General features: G+C 44.0%; 1 protein-coding gene across 2 annotated transcripts in view; it reads right to left on the reverse strand.

Annotated features, from left to right (window-relative positions):
- Positions 1–21,335, reverse strand: part of OARD1 (O-acyl-ADP-ribose deacylase 1) — a 360,480-nt gene that overhangs the window by 3,597 nt on the left and 335,548 nt on the right. The window lies entirely within an intron of this gene.

The raw sequence follows: 21,335 nt of genomic DNA on the forward strand, positions 1-21,335 counted from the left end.
TCCAAAAAACCAAAGGCAAGCAGGAACAACGTAAAAACAGTTTATTGTAAGCGCTTTCGGAAAAAGACTGTGCTTTTCCATCTTCAGACCTCAAACAAACATTTTCAAATGCTTATAAAACAGCCCTAAAATGTCAATTAATTAATCAATTAGGCTAAGAATCAAATTTTAAAGTAAAAGATTCAGTTATTTAAACCTTTCCAAAGACAGTTGTTTACAATTACACTAAACAGCCCTTGGGTTACAGGAATCCATACTAACCTACCTAATGCATTTAAATACAATTCTAAAACGGTATTATATTTGATTCAAACAATTATAAACCCAAAATCAAATATATTTAAAAGAATTTTAAAACAAATATAGCAATATAACATACTAAGCGGTCTCCTGGAACAACCACGTTCAATTTTTCAGTTTCATCTTTTCAAAGAACAAAACTTTAAAAAACATTTAATCGAAACTGTTTCATTCAAACCCGGGGGCAAATATGCTGCAGTGGATATTTGCCATCTTAATTCTTCAATTTCCAAATTAATTTGCCAGGGCCCTCCTCTAATGTCTGTACTAATATGTTTTAAAACTGAAAACTTAAAGGAGTGGTCTGGAAATCACCAATGTGCCTGGCCAGTGCGTTATTTGTGTCCCTCTTACCGACAGCATACATATGCTCGTAGATGCGTTGCCTTAGCTTTCTTTCGGTCTTACCGATATAGAAAGCGTTACAGGCTTGGCACTTGGCACAATACACCACTCCCTTTGTATCACACGAAAATCTGCTATTGCTTTTATAAGACCTGTCCCTAATTTCAAAATGGGAATTCGTGTTTAAATGCTTACACTGTTGGCACCTTCCACACTTAAACATACCCTTGTTTTTATTATTAGGGGGTGGATTAGTTGAATATTGCAACAACTGTTTTAGATTCTGCCCTCTTCTAAAGGTGATTTTAGGTTTGTTCCCAAGGACTTTACATAAAGATAGATCTTCCATAATAAGAATCCAATTCTTGTATAGAGTTTGCCTAATAAAAGAGTGGTCCAAATTGTAAGTAATAATAAAACTTGTGGAGTGACAGTTAGTGTTGTTGCATAAGGAGAGGTTTTCCTCCTCAGCAGGAGAAGCTCCCTCATCCAAACTTCCAGTTGTTCCTAGTAATGGCTTAAAGCAGCCAGTCTGCAGTTTGGTAATGACCTCTGTAGAAATGTTAGAAACTAAACTCAAGGGATATCCCCTCCTGAGAAACATTCTTTCAAGCTGGCCACATTCATCAATGAAATCAGCCTCGTCTGAAATCATTCTGGCTGCCCTCACCAACTGCCCCTTAACCACTGCTCTCTTTTGGTGGTAAGGGTGACAGCTGGAAAAGTGGAGAAAGGAGTTGGAATAGGTGGGCTTCCTATAGATCGTACTCTTAAATCTATTTCCAACAACATCCTTATAAATGCTGATATCAAGATAATTGATGCTTTCAAGTTGTAGGTTAAAGGTAAACTCTAAAAAGCTAGTTGAAGCGGTGATTAGTTCAATAAAACTTTCCACTGTCTCACTTAACCCTTCCCACAAAATGAACATATCTTCTTGGTACCTTGTGTACCAAGCTATGTTTTCCTTAAACATGGTTGTTTGGCAAAGGAAGGTGGTCTCCCAATGAGCCATTATACAATTGGCGAAACTACCACCACAGGGAGATCCCATAGCTACCCCAGATTTTTGAAGGAAAATCTCTACCTCAAGCCCGGGTTTGAATGAAACAGTTTCGATGAAATGTTTTAAGTTTTGTTCTTTGAAAAGATGAAACTGAAAAATTGAACATGTGGTTGTTCCAGGAGACCGCTTAGTATGTTATATTGCTATATTTGTTTTAAAATTATTTTAAATATATTTGATTTTGGGTTTATAATTGTTTGAATCAAATATAATACAGTTTTAGAATTGTATTTAAATGCATTAGGTAGGTTAGTATGGATTCCTGTAACCCAAGGGCTGTTTAGTGTAATTGTAAACAACTGTCTTTGGAAAGGTTTAAATAACTGAATCTTTTACTTTAAAATTTGATTCTTAGCCTAATTGATTAATTAATTGACATTTTAGGGCTGTTTTATAAGAATTTGAAAATGTTTGTTTGAGGTCTGAAGAAGGAAAAGCACAGTCTTTTTCCGAAAGCGCTTACAATAAACTGTTTTTACGTTGTTCCTGCTTGCCTTTGGTTTTTTGGATTCCTAGTTTGTGTGTTTGCCTTTTGTGTACAAAGATAAAGGCCTGACTAAAACCCAGGTGACCCAAATCGATTATTAGCTCAAACATGCAATGGTGCTGTTGATGGAGGATGGGCACGACCATCCTGGGAGGGAGGGGTGCAGTACAGCAGGAACTGCATAGCCACAATCCCTTTGAGGAGGGGCAGTGGTGTAGTAGAAATCATAGGACAGGTTTACACCTCATCAAGCCACTGCCTGGTGGTAGCCTTCATTAACATGGGCATGACAGTATGCAGTTGCTATGGGTACAGTGAAGAGAGCTTTGTGAGACCCAGCAGTGATGCAAGTAACCTATATCTCGAATCAAAGACAGGGTTTGAACCTACATTCACAAAAATGCTTTCAAAGCCAGGATGTTAACAGGAGCACAAACTCCCTGATGTCTACCTAAATTATACTACTACCCCCCCCCCCCCCCCCGATGACTCTCCTCCTAGTGAAATCACCATCCGCAGGAAAAGAACAAGCTTAAATTTATTAGACAGACACTTGATGCTCAACAAGACAGAGGGAATAAACATTTAAAATAAATACGTGTATATATATATATATATATATATATATATATATATATATATATATATGTATATGTACGTATATACATACTTAAATACTGTGTTGTGTGCGTGTGTGTGTGTGTGTGTGTGTGTGTGTGTGTATATATATATATATATATATATATATATATATCTAGGATCCAGACACATGCTCGACTAGCATATGTCCGAATCACAAAACATCAAACACACATGCACGAAAGCGCTTAACATCGAAAAGCGCTTCTGTGTATGTGTGCCTCTTTCGTAGATTGGACTAGAGTGCGGGTAAGGGAAAATTCCCTTCCCCACTGTAGTGCGATCTCGGAGTGAGAATATTAAAGTAGGGAGTGTGTGGAGTGGGCAAAGCCCCCCTGCAGAAATGTAGATTTTTTTTTTTGAACTATACATACACGGTAGTGCTTTTCGATGTTAAGCGCTTTCGTGTAGGTGTGTTTGACGTTTTGTGATTCGGACATATATAAAATGCATACACACACAAATAAATATAACATTGACTAAATAGTTTTTGATGAAATGTCACAAATTCTGCAAATCATACTACAGTTAACTTAACAAAAGAGCTAGGTACATTTCATGCTCAACAATGACGTTCAAACCAGGGCAAGCTTGCATGAAGAATGGCAAAAAATAATTGCAGATTTATTCTGCAATAATGTTGCAATTATACAGAGGCAGAAGTAGGAAAATATACTAGCATTGAAGACAATGTTCCCACTGGCAGGGAGGGTAATTGAAAAAAAATGAATAAAAGGGTAGCCAGAATATAATGTGAAGTGGAGTGAAAAAGAAGTTATTGTTCTTACCATAACGTTCCATGTGAGTTGTTCATCTCGCCTTTGTTCTTGCACGTGGGTTCGGGGCCGATCCATTTCAAAGCTCTAGACCTCTGAGAAGCGAGACACAGTCCCTATCCCATGATGCTCTGCTGCCAAACCCTAGATCTAGTTTGCTGAACCCAGCAAGAAGCACAATTAAGCAACCCAATATAACAAAGTAACTATTTACAATTAGTTAAAAGATAACCTGGCTGACAAGAGGATACTAGTAAGATCAACCAGACCACCAACCATACCCATTCTTCCAGAACTTGGAGGGGGAAGGTGGGAGGGAGTGTAAGAACAAAGCCGAGATGAACAACTCACATGGAACGTTATGGTAAGAACAGAACTTCTTTATGTGAAGTTGTTCAATCTCGCCATTTTGTTCTTACACGTGGGTAGCACCCTAATCCTGGGCGGCTCACAGGAGTACATTCCTGAGAATGGTGGAACCAAAGGAAGCCCTGTCCACTTTGTAATGAGTAATAAACGTATGAGGTTTGGACCAAGTAGCAGCTGCACAAATGGTGTCCAAAGGTAAACAAGCTGAGTGAGCTACGGACGTAGAAACAGTCCTGGTAGAATGAGCTTTTACTTCACGTTCTAAAGGTTCTAAAGGTTGATGGGATGAAGAATATGCAAACTTTATACAATCAGAAAGCCATTTGGACAACGTAACTTTGGATACCGAAAGGCCCTTCTTATTGTCTGCATGGGAAACAAATAGTTGATCTGATTTTCTGAATTCTTTTGTTCTGTCCAAATAAAATCTCAATTGTCTGAACATCAAGCTTATGCAACATGTATTCCAATTTACTGACATGATGCCTGAAAAAAGTGGGAAGTTCAATGGACTGCTTCAAGTTCACCTCGGAACAGACCTTCGAGAGGAAGGATGGATTTGTTCTTAGAGACACCCTGTTGGGGTAGAAGACCAAATATGGGGGCCTAATAGAGAGTGCTTGAAGTTCAGAAAAGTACAGTTTTGTACCTACCATAAATGTAGATGTCCGATAGGTATGCACCTGCAGTCATAACATATGGTTTGTCCTGCCTCAGGCAGCCCTTTATCGGCCGGATTCCATAGTCTGGGTCTGGCCTCGGCTGATGTTGCACTTTCCCCGACGTCAGAGCTTCTGGGGTATAAAGGCATCAGCCGACACCATTTTCCTCAGTGTTTCTTGCCCCAGATGCCAGGTGCCCTCTAGGAAGGCTAAATTTGGATAAAAGTTGAATGTTCCAAACAGTAGCAATATATATATATATATATATATATATATATATATATATATATATTTATATATTTATATACACACACACACACATATATACAAACAAACAAATACACCATAATAGATTCCCCCAGCTAGCTGAAAGAGGGGTAAGCACCCTAGGAATGTCCTTCAAGGATGCATCTGCAGTCATAACATATGGGTAGAATACCATAGCCAAACTGGGGGAGGAGGTACTAAGATAAGGATGGTGTAGTTAAGATCCCCTGTAAAATTGCAGTTGCAAAGCCTGCTCGGGATCTGGAGTATAAAGGTAGATTGTAATGCTTGGCAAATGTATGCACGGAGCTCCAAGTAGCAGCTTCTAAAATGTCCTTGGTAGCCACCCCTCGTAGGAAAGCTGTAGTGGTGACTGTGGCCCTTGTGGAATGAGGCCTGATATTTTCAGGAGCTGTCTTTCCATGAAAAGAGTAGCAAAAGCGAATGCAATTTCCTATCCATTTTGAAATCGTCTGTTTGGAAATTGATTTTCCTTGCACCCCAGTTGCATATGCTACAAAAGGTTGGTCAGTTTTTCTGCTGGTTTTAGTTCTGTCCAGATGATAGCGTAGTTGTCTGTGTATATCCAAGGTGTGCAAAAGTTTTTCTCCTTTGTTCTGTGGGTTAGGGAAGAACGTAGGCAAATGAATAGCTTGGTTCAAGGATACCCTGGATACCACCTTTGGCATGAAAGTAGGATTGGTTCTCAGAGACACTCTATCCTGGTGAAAAATAAGGAAAGGCTGCACTGCCATTAATGCCTGCAACTCGGATACTCTTCTTGCTGAAGTGATTGCCAGAAGGAAAGCAGTTTTCCAAGATAAAAACTGTTAGTCTGCTGATGCTGCTGGTTCAAAATGAGGTAGTGTCAATTTTTCCAGCACAAAATTGAGATCCCATGCAGGCAGAGGGGGTCTCCTTGGAGGTTTAACATTTTTGATCCCTCTCAAAAATTGTCTGAGAAGTGGGTGAGAGAAGATAGGAGGATCCATATTGTATTCTGCTGAAATTGCTGAAGCATGAATCTTAATGGAAGAGTAGGACAGGCCATTGTGGAACAATTCTGCTAAGTATTCTAGGATGTGTGCTAGGTTTGCCACTGTGACATCTGTGCCCTTTGATGTGCTCCAAATGAGGAATCTCTTCCATTTAGCTGAGTATGTCTTCCTTGTGGAGGGTCTGCGAGCCTCCAGGATAATGTCCTTGACCCTCTAAGATAAGACAGTTTGGTTTGGTTTTAAGCAATTTTCCAGGCAGTTAGTTGCAGTGTTTTCATGTTTGGATGCAGGGTCTTGAAATTGTTCTGCGTTAGAAGAAGAGGCCATAGGGGTAGAGGCCATGAGTTCGCCTGAGACATGCTTCTCAGTAGCGGATACCAGTGCTGTCTTGGCCAGTCCGGAGCTATTAGTATCACCTTTGGCTGTTCCTCCCTGATCTTCGGTAGAACCTTGTACATCAATGGGGGAGGTGGAAATGCATACACTGTTACGGCATTCCAGCTGAAAGAGAGAGAGTCCACCCTCCAGGCTTGTGGGTGGTATGTCCTTGAGAAGAATTTCTTCAGTTGGTGGTTGAGTGGGGAGGCGAACAGATCTATCTCTGGCATTCCCCATTTCTTTATGAGTTTGAAGGTGTCTGGATGCAGCATCCATTTGTGAGCATCCGTGGTAGTTCTGCTTATGCTGTCTGCTAGTGAATTCTCTTTTCCTGGTACAAATTTGGCCTGCAGCTGGATATTGAGATTCAGGGCTAGGTTCCACAGATCCATTGCCATCCGGCATAGAGGGTAGGAATGCGTGCCTCCCTGTTTATGTACCACATGACCGTGGTGTTGTCTGTCCTTATCAGCAGATGCCCTTGCTGGAGGAATGGTTTGAATGCCTCGATTGCATGCTTCACTGCCAGCATCTCCTTTTGGTTTATGTGCAAGTTTAGCTGGCCTTGAGACCATAGGCCTTGGATACATTTGTCCTCCATGTGTGCTCCCCATCCTAGGTCTGAGGCGTCCGTGGTGATGGTCTGCCTTGGTTTTGGTTTGTTGAAAGGCAACCCTCTGTTGTACTGGCAGGCCTGAGCCCACCACAGGAATTCCTTTTGAAGGCATGGAATGATTGGTATCATGGTTTCTAGACTGTGCCTGTGTTGAGACCATACATTCCTTAGGTACCATTGTAATTTCCTCATATGCAGCCTGGCATGCGGGATCAAGATTATGCAGGATGCCATGTAACCCAGGGCCTGCAGGACTTTCCTTGCAATAAGCTGAGCTTGTCTTGTCAAAGTCATGAAGTAATCTGGAAGTTGTTTTTGTTTTTCTTCTGTGAGAAAAGCCATCTGAGTTATTGTGTCCAGATCCGCACCCAAAAGGTTATCCTTTGGGATGGCACTAGTCTTGACTTTTGGATGTTGACTGTGTATCCCAAGGCCTGTAACAGGTGTATGACATAGGCCAAATCCTTTATCAAATTTGTCTTGTTGTCCGCTTGTATTAGGCAGTCGTCCAGGTATGGGTAGATTTGAATTCCCTGAAGTCTGCAATGTGCAATTACTGATGCGAGGCATTTCGTGAATACTCTGGGCAGTAGATAAGCCAAAGGGTAATGCTGAGAATTGATAATGCTCTGATCCTGCAAGAAATCTGAGGTGTCTTCTGCAATCTGGTCGGATAGGGACGTGCAGGTATGCCTCCTTGAGATCTAGAGTCACCAGCCAAGACTCCTTGCCCAACATGGGAAGAAGTTGCTGTAGGGTCAGCATTTTGAATTTTGGCACAATGAGATATGTGTTCAGTGCGGACAAGTCGAGAATAGGCCTCCATTGGTTTTCTTTTCTTGGTACAAGGAATAGTCTGGAGTAAAATCCTTGGCATTGTTCCATAGATGGTACCCTTTCTATCACTTTCATCTGAAGTAAATTGTTGATTTGTATTAAAGCCTCTGGCTTCTGCTTTGGTGGAAGGTTTGGCATTCCGCTCCTTTTTGGTAAAGTGTGGAAATGAAACCTGTATCCTTTGTCTATTGTTTGCAATGTCCATGTGTCCTTTGTAATGCAATGCCAGTTTTTTGAGAATACAGCCAGCTTTCCGCCCAAGGGAGCTTCCAGTTGTTCCCTGGTAGGCGGAATCAGAGTCAAGTCATTGTGTCTGTCCTGTGGTAGTGGTTGTAGTTGCAGCTGTGGCACTACTCCTCTGGTTGGCAGGCTGCCACTGGCGGCCCCTGTAGGCACCCTTTGATTGACCTCTGCCTCTAGGGCGTCTATTCCTGCCCCTCTGTGCTCTGGAGGTGTCTGGAAAGGACCAATTCTTTGAAGGCCAGTTTCTGCTGAACCTCGGAGGTTGGACCTGCAGAAATTCCTTTACTGTTTGCACAGATTTTGCTTTTTCTTCCACTTTCTGTAGAATCTCCTGTGCAGGGGAGCCAAATAAACTTTGTTTCTCCATTGGAGCATCTAGGAGTTTAGCCTTGACATGGTCTGGCAAGGATTGCTCTTTTAGCCAGGCATGCCTACGAATTACTGCCCCAGTCATAGCTGATCTAAATGAAGCCTCCAGTGCATCATAGCCACATTTTAAGAAATGATTACTGACCTGCTGAGAGTTGTGTACCAAATCCTGAAGGGATTTACGGTCTAAAGGTTCAGGAGAACGCTTTTTATTCAGCTGATCTAACAAATATTCTTGGTACTGTATCATATGGAATTGACAGTTTAATGCCCTGGCAGAAAGAGTAGCAGATGTATAAACCTTTTTACCCCATCTCTCTAATGCTCTAGACTCTCTTTCAGAGGGTAGGGGATTTTTGGCAGTGGCAGCTGCAACACCTTTTGGGCCCTGTTTCTGGGTCTGCAGCATGGGCTTTATACAGGTGGAACTGAGAATCCGGGACCCTGTAATATCTGTCAGGTTTGGCAGGGGCCGGGGGAAGAGAATCAGGTGCAGAACTGACATCATTATACACATCAATTACAGTTAGCACTGGTGGTATGGCTAAGGGCCTATGCTGGGGCAAATGTAAAAATGTCCTTAATCTTTTTCTAGAATCAGAGAAATCCTGACCCTGCCATTGAAAGTGTTCCCTCATTGAGTGCAAAGTCTCCCCAAAGGAAAATTCTTCAGGAGGGGAGGCCGAAGGAATAGAGTCTTCTGCATCTGAATCCTCATAAGGCGAATAGGCCCCTTCCTGATGGTCTGACAAATCAGATCCATCCGTGGAGTAATCAGAGGAGAGAGGTTCAGAGGGTTCAGTCCTAGGCCTTTTGTCAGGTGGAGGTTGGGAGGCCCTGTCTGGGTGAGGTTGGGAACCCCTAATTAAGGATATAAGGTCCTCAGCAAGACTGAGGATCGGAGAACTTGAGGAAGGCCTCTGTGAAGTAGATTTGGCAGGTAAAGCTTTTGAAAGTTTGGCAGCTTTAGCCCTGGAGAAGGCCTTAATAGACATAGAAGCTGGGGGCCTAGCTGCCCCACGTGCAGGGGTAGAAATGTCCAATGGAATGGTGTCGGACAATTCTTGGCTAACCGGTAGGGATTTCTGAAGCCGACTCAGCCGGGGCCTCTCTGGCCTCGGTTGTCGGAGGTATGGTTTCAGTCGTAGTAAGAACTGAGGACTCGTTTCAGCCGAAACTGAGACACTCGCGGTAGGCCTAACCGTGGTTTCAGCGAAACGCCGGAATGTCGGTCCTTTTCCCTGCGTTTTTTGGCCATATGCGTAGTCGGAGTCTCCGACAGCATTTTAAATGCAAAAGCGGTTCCGAAAAATTCTTCTACAAACTCCGACCGACGTCTAAGAGTCCGTCGGTTGAAGGAGGCACAGGCTAAACAAGCTGATCGTCGTGGTCTGGGCCTAAGCAAGGAAGGCAGTAAGAATGGAAATCCTTATGAGGTATTTGTTTCCCACAAGTTAAACAATTATTTACTTTGTCTGACATCGGCTGAGGCAAGAAAGAGTCCCCAAAGGGTACTTAGCTTTTGAAGTCTTGGTAGCTGAAATCTCTGGATCTGACCGACCGGCACTTGCGAACAGCTTCTGCTTCGGGCACCGCGCGGTAAGAAAGACTGAGGAAAATGGCGTCGGCTGATGCCTTTATACCCCAGAAGCTCTGACGTCGGGGAAAGTGCGACATCAGCCGAGGCCAGACCCAGACTTTGGAATCCGGCCGACCGAAGGGCTGCCTGAGGCAGGACAACCCATATGTTATGACTGCAGATGCATCCTTGAAGGACATCTCTATGCGCCAAAGAAATGGCCACTAAGAAAATTGTCTTCCAAGAAAGGAACTTCAAAGGACAAGAAGATGCGGGCTCAAAGGGGGGAAGCATGAGTTGAGACGGCATTAAATTTAGATTCAAGGGAGTAATCGGATGTCTGATAGGGGGTTGAAGGAGAGGAGTCTCTTTCAGAAAGGCTTTACATAATCTGTGGGGCATAATGTTAGAACCTCGGCATCCCACATGGAAGTTAGATATGGCAGCCAATTGAACCCTTATAGTAGCAGCTGCCACACCACCATGGAAAAGTGAAGTCAAAAATTCCAGAATGCTATGAATAGGGGCGACAAAGAGATCAATACCATGTTGAGAAGCCCAATGACCAGATTGTTTCCATTTACTGTTATATAGTTTCCTGGTGGAGACTTTATGAGAGGAAACCAGACTATGCTGAACCGCGGGAGACCAATCATGAGACCTGGCTGGGTTGGGAAGTGAAGCAGCCAAGCTGTCAGTTTGTGGGATACAAGAGAGGGGTGAAGAACTCCCGATGGATGAGTCAGAAGGTCTGGCACTGGGTCCAGAACCCAAGGTTCTTCCACTTGGTATTGTTGAAGGAAGGGGAACCATATCTGTCAAAGCCAAAACGGGGCTATCAGAATAACTGTCCTTCCCAGGCTTTTGGTTTTCTGTAAAAATTTGGGGACCAGCAGGGACAGAGGAAAGGCATATAGGAGACCAGAGGGTCAGTCGTGTACAAGTGCGTCCCTTGGGATGTCCCCCGGTGGAGGGTACAGGGCAAAGTAGCTTCTGCATTTGGCATTCATCAGGGATGCAAAAAGGTCGCAGCAAGGTTGGCCCCATTTGCGGAATATCCTTTCCGCCACTCGTTCTTTGAGGGACCACTCGTGAGGCAACAGAATGGCTCTGCTCAATTTGTCCGCTATCACGTTGGATGATCCCGGGATGTGCGTTGCTATCAGGAAGTGCCCAGTGGATACAGCCCACTGCCAAATTTTCAGGGCCTCTCGGCATAAGGGGTAAAGATCTGGCTCCCCCCTTGCTTGCTGATGTACCAGACTACCGACATGTTGTCTGTCTGTATTGCAATCGTTTTTCTGTGGGAGGGGGGAGTACACACGGACGACCTACAGTAACTTGGTGGCTGTTCAACCACCAAAGGAGGTCCTTTTTGCAAGTATTTGTCAGCAGAATCTTGTGTGACATTGGAAGTTGTTAAGACCACTGTGTGAAGAGTAACCATTAGAGTATCCTCATGTGCATATGGCCCAGAGGAACCGCTAGAAGTCTCGCTGCCATGGTGCCTAACAAGCTTCAGAACTTGGAATGCAGGGACTTTCTTTTCCATCAACAAAAGGGATACTTGATTTCGTAAAGAGATTACTCGTTCTTGAGGGAATCTGACCAGGGTGATGGTGGTGTCTAGATCTGCTCCTATAAAGGAAATATGCTGCGACAGCGATAAAGCAGATTTTTTGAAATTTAAGGTTATGCCCAACAGGGAGCATAGACTGATGGTGAAATCCCTGGCGTGAATCAGTTGATGCCTGGTGGTGGCAGAGAGGAGCCAGTCATCGAGATATGGAAACACTGGGAATCATAGACGTTTCAGGTGAGCCATGACCACTGCCATGCATTTGGTGAACACTATGGGGACTGTGGTGAGACCAAAGGTCAAAGCTCGGAACTGGTATTGACTGGACCCCAGCTGGAAATGCAAGTGATCTCTGGATGGCCTGGCCATTTTGATGTGGTAGTACGCATCCTTGAGATCTATCGAGCACAGCCAAATCTCCTGTTTCGAGAAACGGGAGTATCGATTGAAGCGTGATCATCCACAACTTTTCCTTTTTGACAAAGGTATTTAGTTTGCTGAGGTCTAAGATGGGCTTCCAGTCCCCTGTTTTCTTTGGAACTAACAAGAACCTGGAGTAAGTTCCGGATGCTATCTGGTCCGCTGGGACTGGCTGGATGACTCTTTTTTCCAGCACACTTTTAATTTCTATGTCTGCTAGATTCCGCAGACTGGGTGGAATGTCTGGGATTCTTGCACGAATGGAAGGGGATTCTGAAAAGGGAATTATGTAACCTCTGGTAATTATGCTTTTTTACCCAGCAATCTGATGTAATTCCTAGCCAGGCTTTCTAGGTATAAAGCTAAGCGACCCCCGACTGCCTCCAGAGTAGGACGGTTGGGCCTCCTCTCAGGAGCGCTGATAGGGCTTGCCAAGGAACTGCTCCCTGTCACCCTGGTTCTGCGGACTCCCCCTCTGTCGCCTGGGTGGCGTCTACCACTATAACCCCTCTACTCTGCCCCTGGAGGAGCGTTCACCACGTGTGTTCTGGAAAGCTCCTTGGGACGTCCGGAACCACATTTTTCCACCTTTCGGCCCTTTGGGGTATGGTCTAGTGGGGGTGGAAAAACGGACTCCTACGGCAGATATTTCCTTCCTGCTCACACCTAGTGAGACTCTCCTTGACTTTAGGCCCAAACAAGGAAGAGCCATCAAATGGGGTATTAAAGGAAGACTTGAAGGCTTCTGCAAAGGAGCATAAGCGCATCCAAGATGGTCTCCGCAGAGCTATCGCTGAACCTGCTGCCCGGCTCGATCCCTCGGCTGCATAAGAAATGAGCCGCATGGACGAGTTTACAATGGAATTAAGAGTGTTAAGCTGTGCCGTCATTTTCTCTGAGACAGCTTCATCTGTATTGCCCTGTACAGCATCTCCAAGCTCTTTGAGGAGATCTCGTTGAAGACGGGTAAAGTGGGTTAAATAGTTAAGCGATCTCATTGCAAATGTCACAGAACTAAAGATGCATTTCTCATATCTGTCCATCATCCTGGAATCTCTATTAGGAGGATGGACAGAAGAAGAGGTATCTGACATCTCTTTCTTGGTGGCCGCCGCCACCACCATGGCATCAACGGGGACTCCCTTTGTAAGAAAAGACTTATCCTGAGAGGAGGTGATAAATTTGTTGGGACTCTGAGGGACTGGATCCTTGGAATCAGGAGACTCCCATGCCTTTTGAGCGATCAAAGTCCATTAATTCGTTGAAAGGCTGAGTAACCCAGGAGGTGGAAGGTTGAGACCCAAAGGCCTTCAGGAGCACCAAATGATCCTCAGTAGGGGTAAGGGACTGCCAGTCACCCCTCTGCTTAAGTATTTTTAGGACGTCTGCAAATGAGACATCCTCTGAGGGGGACTGTGGGGACCCTTCTGATTCCTCTAAGTCGGTGTCTGATGTCAAGGATTCCTGACGGGAATTCAAGTGCCTCCTCTGGCACAGTCTCTTCCTAGGGACTTCATCATCTGGTGAAGTCTCCATAGAGCAGGGGTCGCCTGATGGGGTTACCTGAGACTCTGGGTCTCGACGCTTGGTAGGAACCTGTGATGTAGAGAGAGAACGGGGTCCTTTAGGGGAGGAAGAGGAAGGACCTGAAGGGGTAAAGTTCTTGGCAGACATGACCTTCCTCATGGCGTCAAAGGCACCGGTTTCTCAGTCCAAGGAGCCTGCCAGTTCTGAAGAAGGTGGCAATCTCTTCAGGGCCGAAACCATGGGCTCCGAACCAGAGGACGGAGCAGAGCTCAACTGTGCCGAGGACCCGAGAGGAAGACTCTGAACCGAAGCTTCGGTTCGACTCTCCCCCCAAGACCCAGCGAGAGTGTGTCGGCTCAGAGACCCTTTGATCGGAACCGAAGATGTCAAGGTCAGCAGGAACGAAGGCACCGGAATAGGCCTCGGCTCAGTGGGCCCCACAACTATCAGGTCCTCACCTTCCGGCTCCGAAGGCTCGATTGGTCTCAGAGGAGTAGTAGAAAACGTGATGGGGGGGGGGGATTCGATGCCAGATGAGATGAAGCCGAAAGCAATTTGGCCAAGGCCGGGTTCTCCTAGAGTCTTTGCACCACACGGTCCACATCGACATCTGAGAGGGTCCTGGAAGAATGGGTCGAAGTAGCCGAAGAATCCACTGACCAAAGGATCTGAGACTTTAAAACCTCCGGTAACGGTTCCAAACTCGGGGCTTGGCTCCGAGGCAAACTTTCAGCGTTCGGCTCCAAGGGCTGAGGAGCCGGCGACCGAATCTTCCCCAAGGTGCTTGGAGCCGATGACTTGGGCTCCGATGACACCTTGGAAGATTTCGACCCCTTCGAAGATTTGGAGGTCTGCTCAGACTTATCTAAAGCCTCTAGGAAGTCTGATTTAGGCCTCTATCGATAAGCTTTCTATGCCTTTCCAGCATAACTCTGCCACTAAAAGAGTGGCAGATGGAACAGTCCTCTTGCAGGTGTAAAGGCCCTAAACAATAAACACATGAGGTGTGGTGGTCGGTGATAGACATTTTCTGTCCACAGCCACACCGCTTGAACCCTGATCTCTGTTTTTCTGACATGTGTAAAAAAAATGAGAAACAGCACAATTGCTAAGGTTCAGATCCCTGAACTTTACAAATATTAAGAATACTAGCAATCACACAACGTTCAAATCCTTTAACACTCACTAACTCTGCTTTGTAGCTATTAAGAACACTAAGAATCATGAAAAAAAAAAACATTGAGATCCCTGAACTCTATTTCACAGAAAAAACAAAAGACAGAATCACTGACAGAGCCCCGTCAAAACTCAACTAAGAAACGGCCAAAGGCCTACGAGCAACCTCTCCTAAGAAAACACACAAAGCACACGCTAAGTCTCTCAAAAAAAAAAAAAAAAAAAACACAAACAAGTAATATTTAGATAACTACACACACACACACACATATATATATATATATATATACATATATATACACATATATATATACATATATATATATATATATATATATATATATATATATATATATATATATATATATATATATATACATACATATATATACATACATATATATATATATATATATATATATATATATATATATATATATATATATACATACATATATATATACATATATACATATATATATATATATATATATATATATACATATATATACATATATATATATATATATATATATATATATATATATATATATATATATATACATATACATACATATATATATATATATATATATATATACATATATATATATATATATATATATATATATATATATACATACATATATATATATATATATATATATATATATATACACACACACACACACCAAACTAGCACAGTTATACAAAATTTTCTGTCAAAAGACAAGAAAAAAAGGGTACTGGCCTGAGCTTCTTGTGAAGAGCGTGAGATCCGTTGCAGCGGAAAACTAGATCTGGGGTTTGGCAGCAGAGCATCATGGGATAGGGACTGTGTCTCGAGCTTCTCAGAGATCTAGAGCTTGGAAAGCGACCGACTTGGAGCCGATGGATCGGCCCCGAACCCAAGTGTAAGAACAAACGGCAAGATTGAACAACTTCACATTTACAGTTAGTTAAATGAAAGTGATGAACATATCGTAACACTAGATCTGTGTTGTCTTCTTCTGTCTTTCTCAACATCTTGGTTATGAGATCCAATCGGATCACAGGCCGATATTTCAGAATCTTCATCTCTAAAGCTCATGCCACTTCCTTTCCCATAAGGCCCTGCTCTACTTGCTTAAATATCTTCATATTGAGTTTTCCCTACCATACCTGACATGTGCACAAAGAGTCTCCCTGAAAGGGACTGAGGGCAAGACCAGAGAGTCTCATCACAAACTTTGGACCAGCTCACAATGTCCACCAACAGACACAAAATACCAGTAACAATTTGGAAGGGGGACAGATGTTTGAGACAGAAAAAGACAACATGGATCTAATGTTATAGGTTCATAGGTAGGTATTAGGCTATCTGCCCAAAGACATTTATAAGCCTAGCCAGAATGTGTTGGCTTTCGCCTCCCCCTTAGATTAGTTCCCTATTCCTCTGTCCAGCAGAGCCACTGAAGTGATCCCCGGGGTAAACTTTCTGTTTCCCATCCACTCGTCAAGGTTTCTCTTGAAGAGTGTTAGCGTGGAGCTCTGCCTAATGTAGATTGGAATCTTATTGTTCCAAAGCATGGGAAATCTCTGTTACAGGAATGTATCCCTCCAGCATGTCCTATTTATTGTTGTGGTGAGGTTTAGATCCCTAGAGCATGTGGCTCGATGGGATAAGCTTTACTTTAGGAGGAGCATGTCGATCAGTTCTGGGTTGGACATGGCCTTGTATGTCAGGCAGAGATTACCTCTGAGTAGGTGGTATGCAACAGAGTACAGCTGGAGTTTCTTCAGTTGAGCTGCATAGGGCATCTGTTTGAGGCCAGTGATACTCTTGGTTAGGTACTTCTGTGTTCTTTCCAGCTGTTGCAGGTGTCTTATAAGATACATCCCAAATGGGGCGCTGTACTCTATGATGGGTCTGATGAGCGATGATTAGAGGGGCACAATGACCTCTTTTGATCTGGATGCGAACTCTTTTGTGATAAGGTGTGCCACGTAGAAGGATTTTCTAACCACTTTGGCAATGTGATTATCAAAAGAGAGTTTACTATCTACTTGGGTCCTCAGATCCCTTATTACGTCTTCCATATTTAGGGGACTACCACTTATGTGGTAGCTTGTGGGTACTTTGTTTTTTCCAAAGGGGATGACTATGCACTTTTTGGCATTTAGCTTGAGGCCATGATTTTGACAACAGTTGTCCGTCTCAGTGAGACCCTTTTGGAGTATGTCTGTGTCCGCCGGAGAGTCAATTATAGCCCCTAGTTTGCAGTCGTCTGCGAACTTGGTCAGCCATAGTCCTCCTGTGCTTGCCTGAACCTCTGAGAAGTATATACCGCACAGGAGGGGTCCTAGGACCGAGCCCTGGGGAACGCCACTTGAAACCGGTTTAGAGTCAGACCTAGCTCCCACAACTCTTACCATGTTGGTTTCTGTCCGTGAGCCAGTTGGCAACCCATCTTGTGATGTAGGGGTTTATATTCAGGCTGCTGAGCTTGCCTATAATACCAGAATGGGGAATGGTGTCAAAGGCCTTTGCGAGGTCTAGGTAGGCTGTGTGTACCACCTTTCCCTCGTCTATAGCCTTGGCAACTATCTCAAAGAAGTCCACCAGGTTTAGGAGGCATGATCTGCTCTTAAAGCCGAACTGGGTAGGGTCCAGTGTTTGGAGGTTCCCAATGTCTCTGTTAATGAGTTTCATCATGATGCGCTCCACAGCCTTGCAGATCAAGCTAGTCAGGCTTACAGGGCAATAGTTCCCAGGGTCTGCTGTGGCTCCACCTTTGTGGAGCGGAATAACAGTTGCTGTGCACCACTCTATGGGTGCGTAACCTGTGGAGAGGCTGAGTCAGTGTGTTTAGGTGAGGGGGTAGTTCATCTTTGAGCTCGTGTAGGACGCAGCCTGGGACTCCATCCGGTCCCACTGATACTGTGTTTTTGGCTTTGGAGAGGGAGAGGGCTGTTTTAACCTGAGTGTCTGTGATTTCAGGAGCTCTACATTCTTCTGGTATGGTTATGGGCCCTTTTGGGGTTGAGAGGAGGGTGAAGTTTGCACTGAACCTGTCTGCCAGGATGTTGCATCAGTCGGTTCAGTGTATTTTGTACCATTCTGCACTAACTCCGAGCAGATCTGAGCATTGCCACTTAGATTCTTGACATAGCTAAAGAATGCCTTGTAGTTATCTTTGGAGTCCTTGGCAATTTTTCTTTCGAAACTCGCCTTGGATGATTTTATGAGGGATCGTAGTTTCTTGCTGATACTGATCAGGGATGTATTCCCTTCTTGGGATTTTACTCATTTCTGTACTAGTTTCCTCCTCCTATTGTATAGCTTGCTTATGGCAGGCGTCCACCAGACTTGGTTTCCTTTTCTTGGAGGAGTGAGTCTTGGTTTTGCTTGGGATAGCACGATCTATGCATTTGTGTAGGTGCCCGTAGAATGCATTAGTAAAGGATTTTGCAGCTTGGACAATGTTATCCTTTAGCATGGGGGGTTTGAAACTTTCCACCTCGGTCTTAAGTAACGTGATGTTTGCTTTTGAAAAGTTTTTCACTGTGGTTTCCTTGTCCAGAGGTGGGGGCGGAATGTGGATATCCAAAGTGATTTGTTTATGGCCAGATCTAACCAGTGAGGGGTTTACCTCCGGTGTGGAGCACCGGTCGCCCATGTTGGTGATGACCAGGTCCAATATGTTGTCACCTCTGGTGGGAGTGTTGACCAGTTGATCCAGGGCGTTTGAGTTTATAAATTCTAGGAAATGTTGAGCAAGGGAGTTAGTACTTGAATAGTTCTCCCAATTAATGTTTGGGTAATAGAAATCGCCCAATATCAGGGTGTTTGGTAAGAACTTTATATTTCCCAGTGTTTCCAGAAATGTGGAATGGGGGTCCTGGGACATGGTGGGTGATCTATAGCAAGCTACAATTTGAATTGCAGTTTTGCCCACAGTTAGTTGCACGTGAATGATCTTTGAAGCATCGTGCTGTGCGTGCCACTAACCTGGAGGTGTGGTTATCCTTGATGAATATGGATACGCCCCCGCCTTTTGTATTTCGGTCCGGGTTCTGTGGCCGAAATGTATGGTATGAGTTGTAGCCTAAGGGTGACAGGTGCAAGCCGTCTCTAGTGAAACGGCGTGGCTTGTAGAGCATGTCATCCCAGGCAGACAGACACTGGATCCCCTTTGAATGACACCAGGAACTTAGCTAATTGTTGAAATTAATAATTTTTTCTTTATACTGTGGTATCATTCTTGGCGAGGGCAGGATGCTACTCAGGGTCATACTGGCCTGGGCTACAAGATCAGAGAGCTTTTCCATGTCTCTTTTCATGTAGTCCAGGGAGGTACGGGCTCAGGTCATTCACACCAACATGGACAATGACAGAGTCGTATTTGTAATTGTTCTGGAGTGACCTGAGTGCTTGTGTTATGTGGCGGATCCTGGCACCTGACAGGTAGCTAACAGTAACCTTCTCCTTATTCAGCCTAGTGAGTGGGTCGTCAGTGTGCCTGACTATAGAGTCACCTATTACTAGTATGCTGGGTATGTTACTTTGCCTTAAGGGCTATGATTGCAAAGCACACTGGTTTTGTGAAGTATGTGTTTCATGATTTGTGTTGGGGGGTGGGGGGGGTGGAGGTTGCTTGATGTCTGCTTTGGAGGTCTCTGTTGCTTTTGCAGATTTTTATTTAGAGCATCCAAGTATGTTTTTGTGTATTTGTGTGTGTTTTTATGTGTGTTTTTTGCCGGTGCTGGTTTAATGGGTCTATGTGAGACTGGTGGTGTGATGCAAGTATTTTCCTTCTCCTCTTGACTGTCTGATCCAGCCTTGGGTTGAGAGAGCTTAGCCTCCAATTTGGCTGTATAATTGCATCTCTCACACGTATTAGTGTTTGGTGGTAGGAGGAGAGGGTTGTCTGGGTACATGAGGCAGTTATACCATTGCCTCAAAATGCCCAGATTCACCAGTTGGACTGAAGAGTATGCCTGAAACTACCCTTTGGACATGCCTGGATAGGTACAGTGAACTGTTTTACTGAATGGCTGGTAAGGTTGAATAGAGAGCCTTGTCCTTCTGTACAGTATAGGAGGGTCTAGTGCTAGGGTTTATAAGTGCTTGCTATGAGTTTTGAGCAAGTGCTGGACTGAGAAATGAATGGCTTGAGTGCTTAAGTTGAAAGTTTGTCTGGTTCCATGGGAAAAATTAAAGAGGAGACTTTGTGGAGTTGGGAATAGTTATACCCTGGCTAACCAGTGCTGTCTGGCATGCAAAAGCGGGCAAATGCGGTATTTATAGCAGGGAAATGAAAGAGATAGAATTAGCCCAAAATGGCCAATAAACAACTAATTTTGGGGCTGAAACCACTCCTCCAGGGGCAGATAGGCTGCTCAAAGCTCCCCTCTCTCTCACAGGTGAACAGAGAAACTTCCTTCTATCCAGGTAAGGTATGGGCAAACACAGGGATTTGTAACACAGCCCTGAATTTAGCACTTAACCTGAAAACTGGACTATACTAGCTGAGAAAGGCAGGAAACAAGTATATATTTTTTTTCCAGAAAATAAAGCAGATACAAAAAAAAAACTCTCTAAATGCACAGAAAAGTATACTTGTTATATATCTCAGATCAGAGTTGTAGTCAATGCCACTAGTAATAAAGTAGAAAGAAACACAAATACAGTAAAAGCAGATGAACATAATGCAATTTTTTTATATATATAAAACAATAGAAAATGAACAACTGACAAACAAGTTACCCAATTAACCAGAAAAAAGCTCAAAACTGAGCCCTGCTCCAGCAGTCTTCAGACAAGTTCTAACTGCACACTCCTGCTGCTAGGGTGCAGGGGAACCTTCTCCAAAAAAGATGGCCTGGGTCAGTGCTGAAGTTATACAAACAAAGCTAGATTCAGCAGGCCTGAATCTGGTCTATGCTGCAGCAACAAGGTGCACCATTTTCAGAAAGAAACAGTTCAAATAAGCAGGCACAATACGCCTGTGACCAGAAATTCCCAGCTCAGAAGGGCAGAATCCAGCCTCCTAAAAGGGTGCAGACCACACCTTAATGTAAAAAAAAAACTGGCCCAAAGCCCAAGTGCTTAAACCAGAACTAATACACTTTAGAACAGACACGAAACCTTCAATCAGCAACTCCCAACTCAGAAAGACGCAAGCTTCCTGTCCTGCCACAACAGTGCAGACCACAAACCTTCCTAATGTGAAACACAATTGGTCTAAAGTCCAAGTGCGTAATCCAAAGGCTTAGAATGTTTGTTTGTGTTTTTCGGATTTCCCGGTTAGGGGTCGCCACAGCGGAACTCCGGCCCGCTAATGACTGGCAGTTGATTTTTACATACCGGCTTGCCAGGCCTGACGCACAACCTTCAACCAAGGTACGCCCATTCACACATGTCTCCACGCAGAAGACACTCTAGCTGAGAATCAAACCGGACAGTGTCTTACTGTGAGGCGACAACACTACCGCAGCACCATCACCGCAGGTCAATCCAAAGGCTTAGAATTATTTTTATACTTGGTGGCTTTGCAATTGCCCGCCCCTACTTTATATTTGATCTGTGACACTCCTCCCAGTCTAGTGTCTTTAGCTCACTCTACCTATTACGGAGAGAGAAAAAAATAATTTTTTGTACTTTATTCATCTGCTTACTGTTGGTGTTTCTTCCTACTTTTTTATTTCGCTCTTGCTGCT

The sequence above is a fragment of the Protopterus annectens genome, chromosome 7.part0 (assembly GCF_019279795.1).
Source record: "Protopterus annectens isolate FY-2018-M chromosome 7.part0, PAN1.0, whole genome shotgun sequence".
Taxonomy (NCBI): domain Eukaryota; kingdom Metazoa; phylum Chordata; order Ceratodontiformes; family Protopteridae; genus Protopterus; species Protopterus annectens.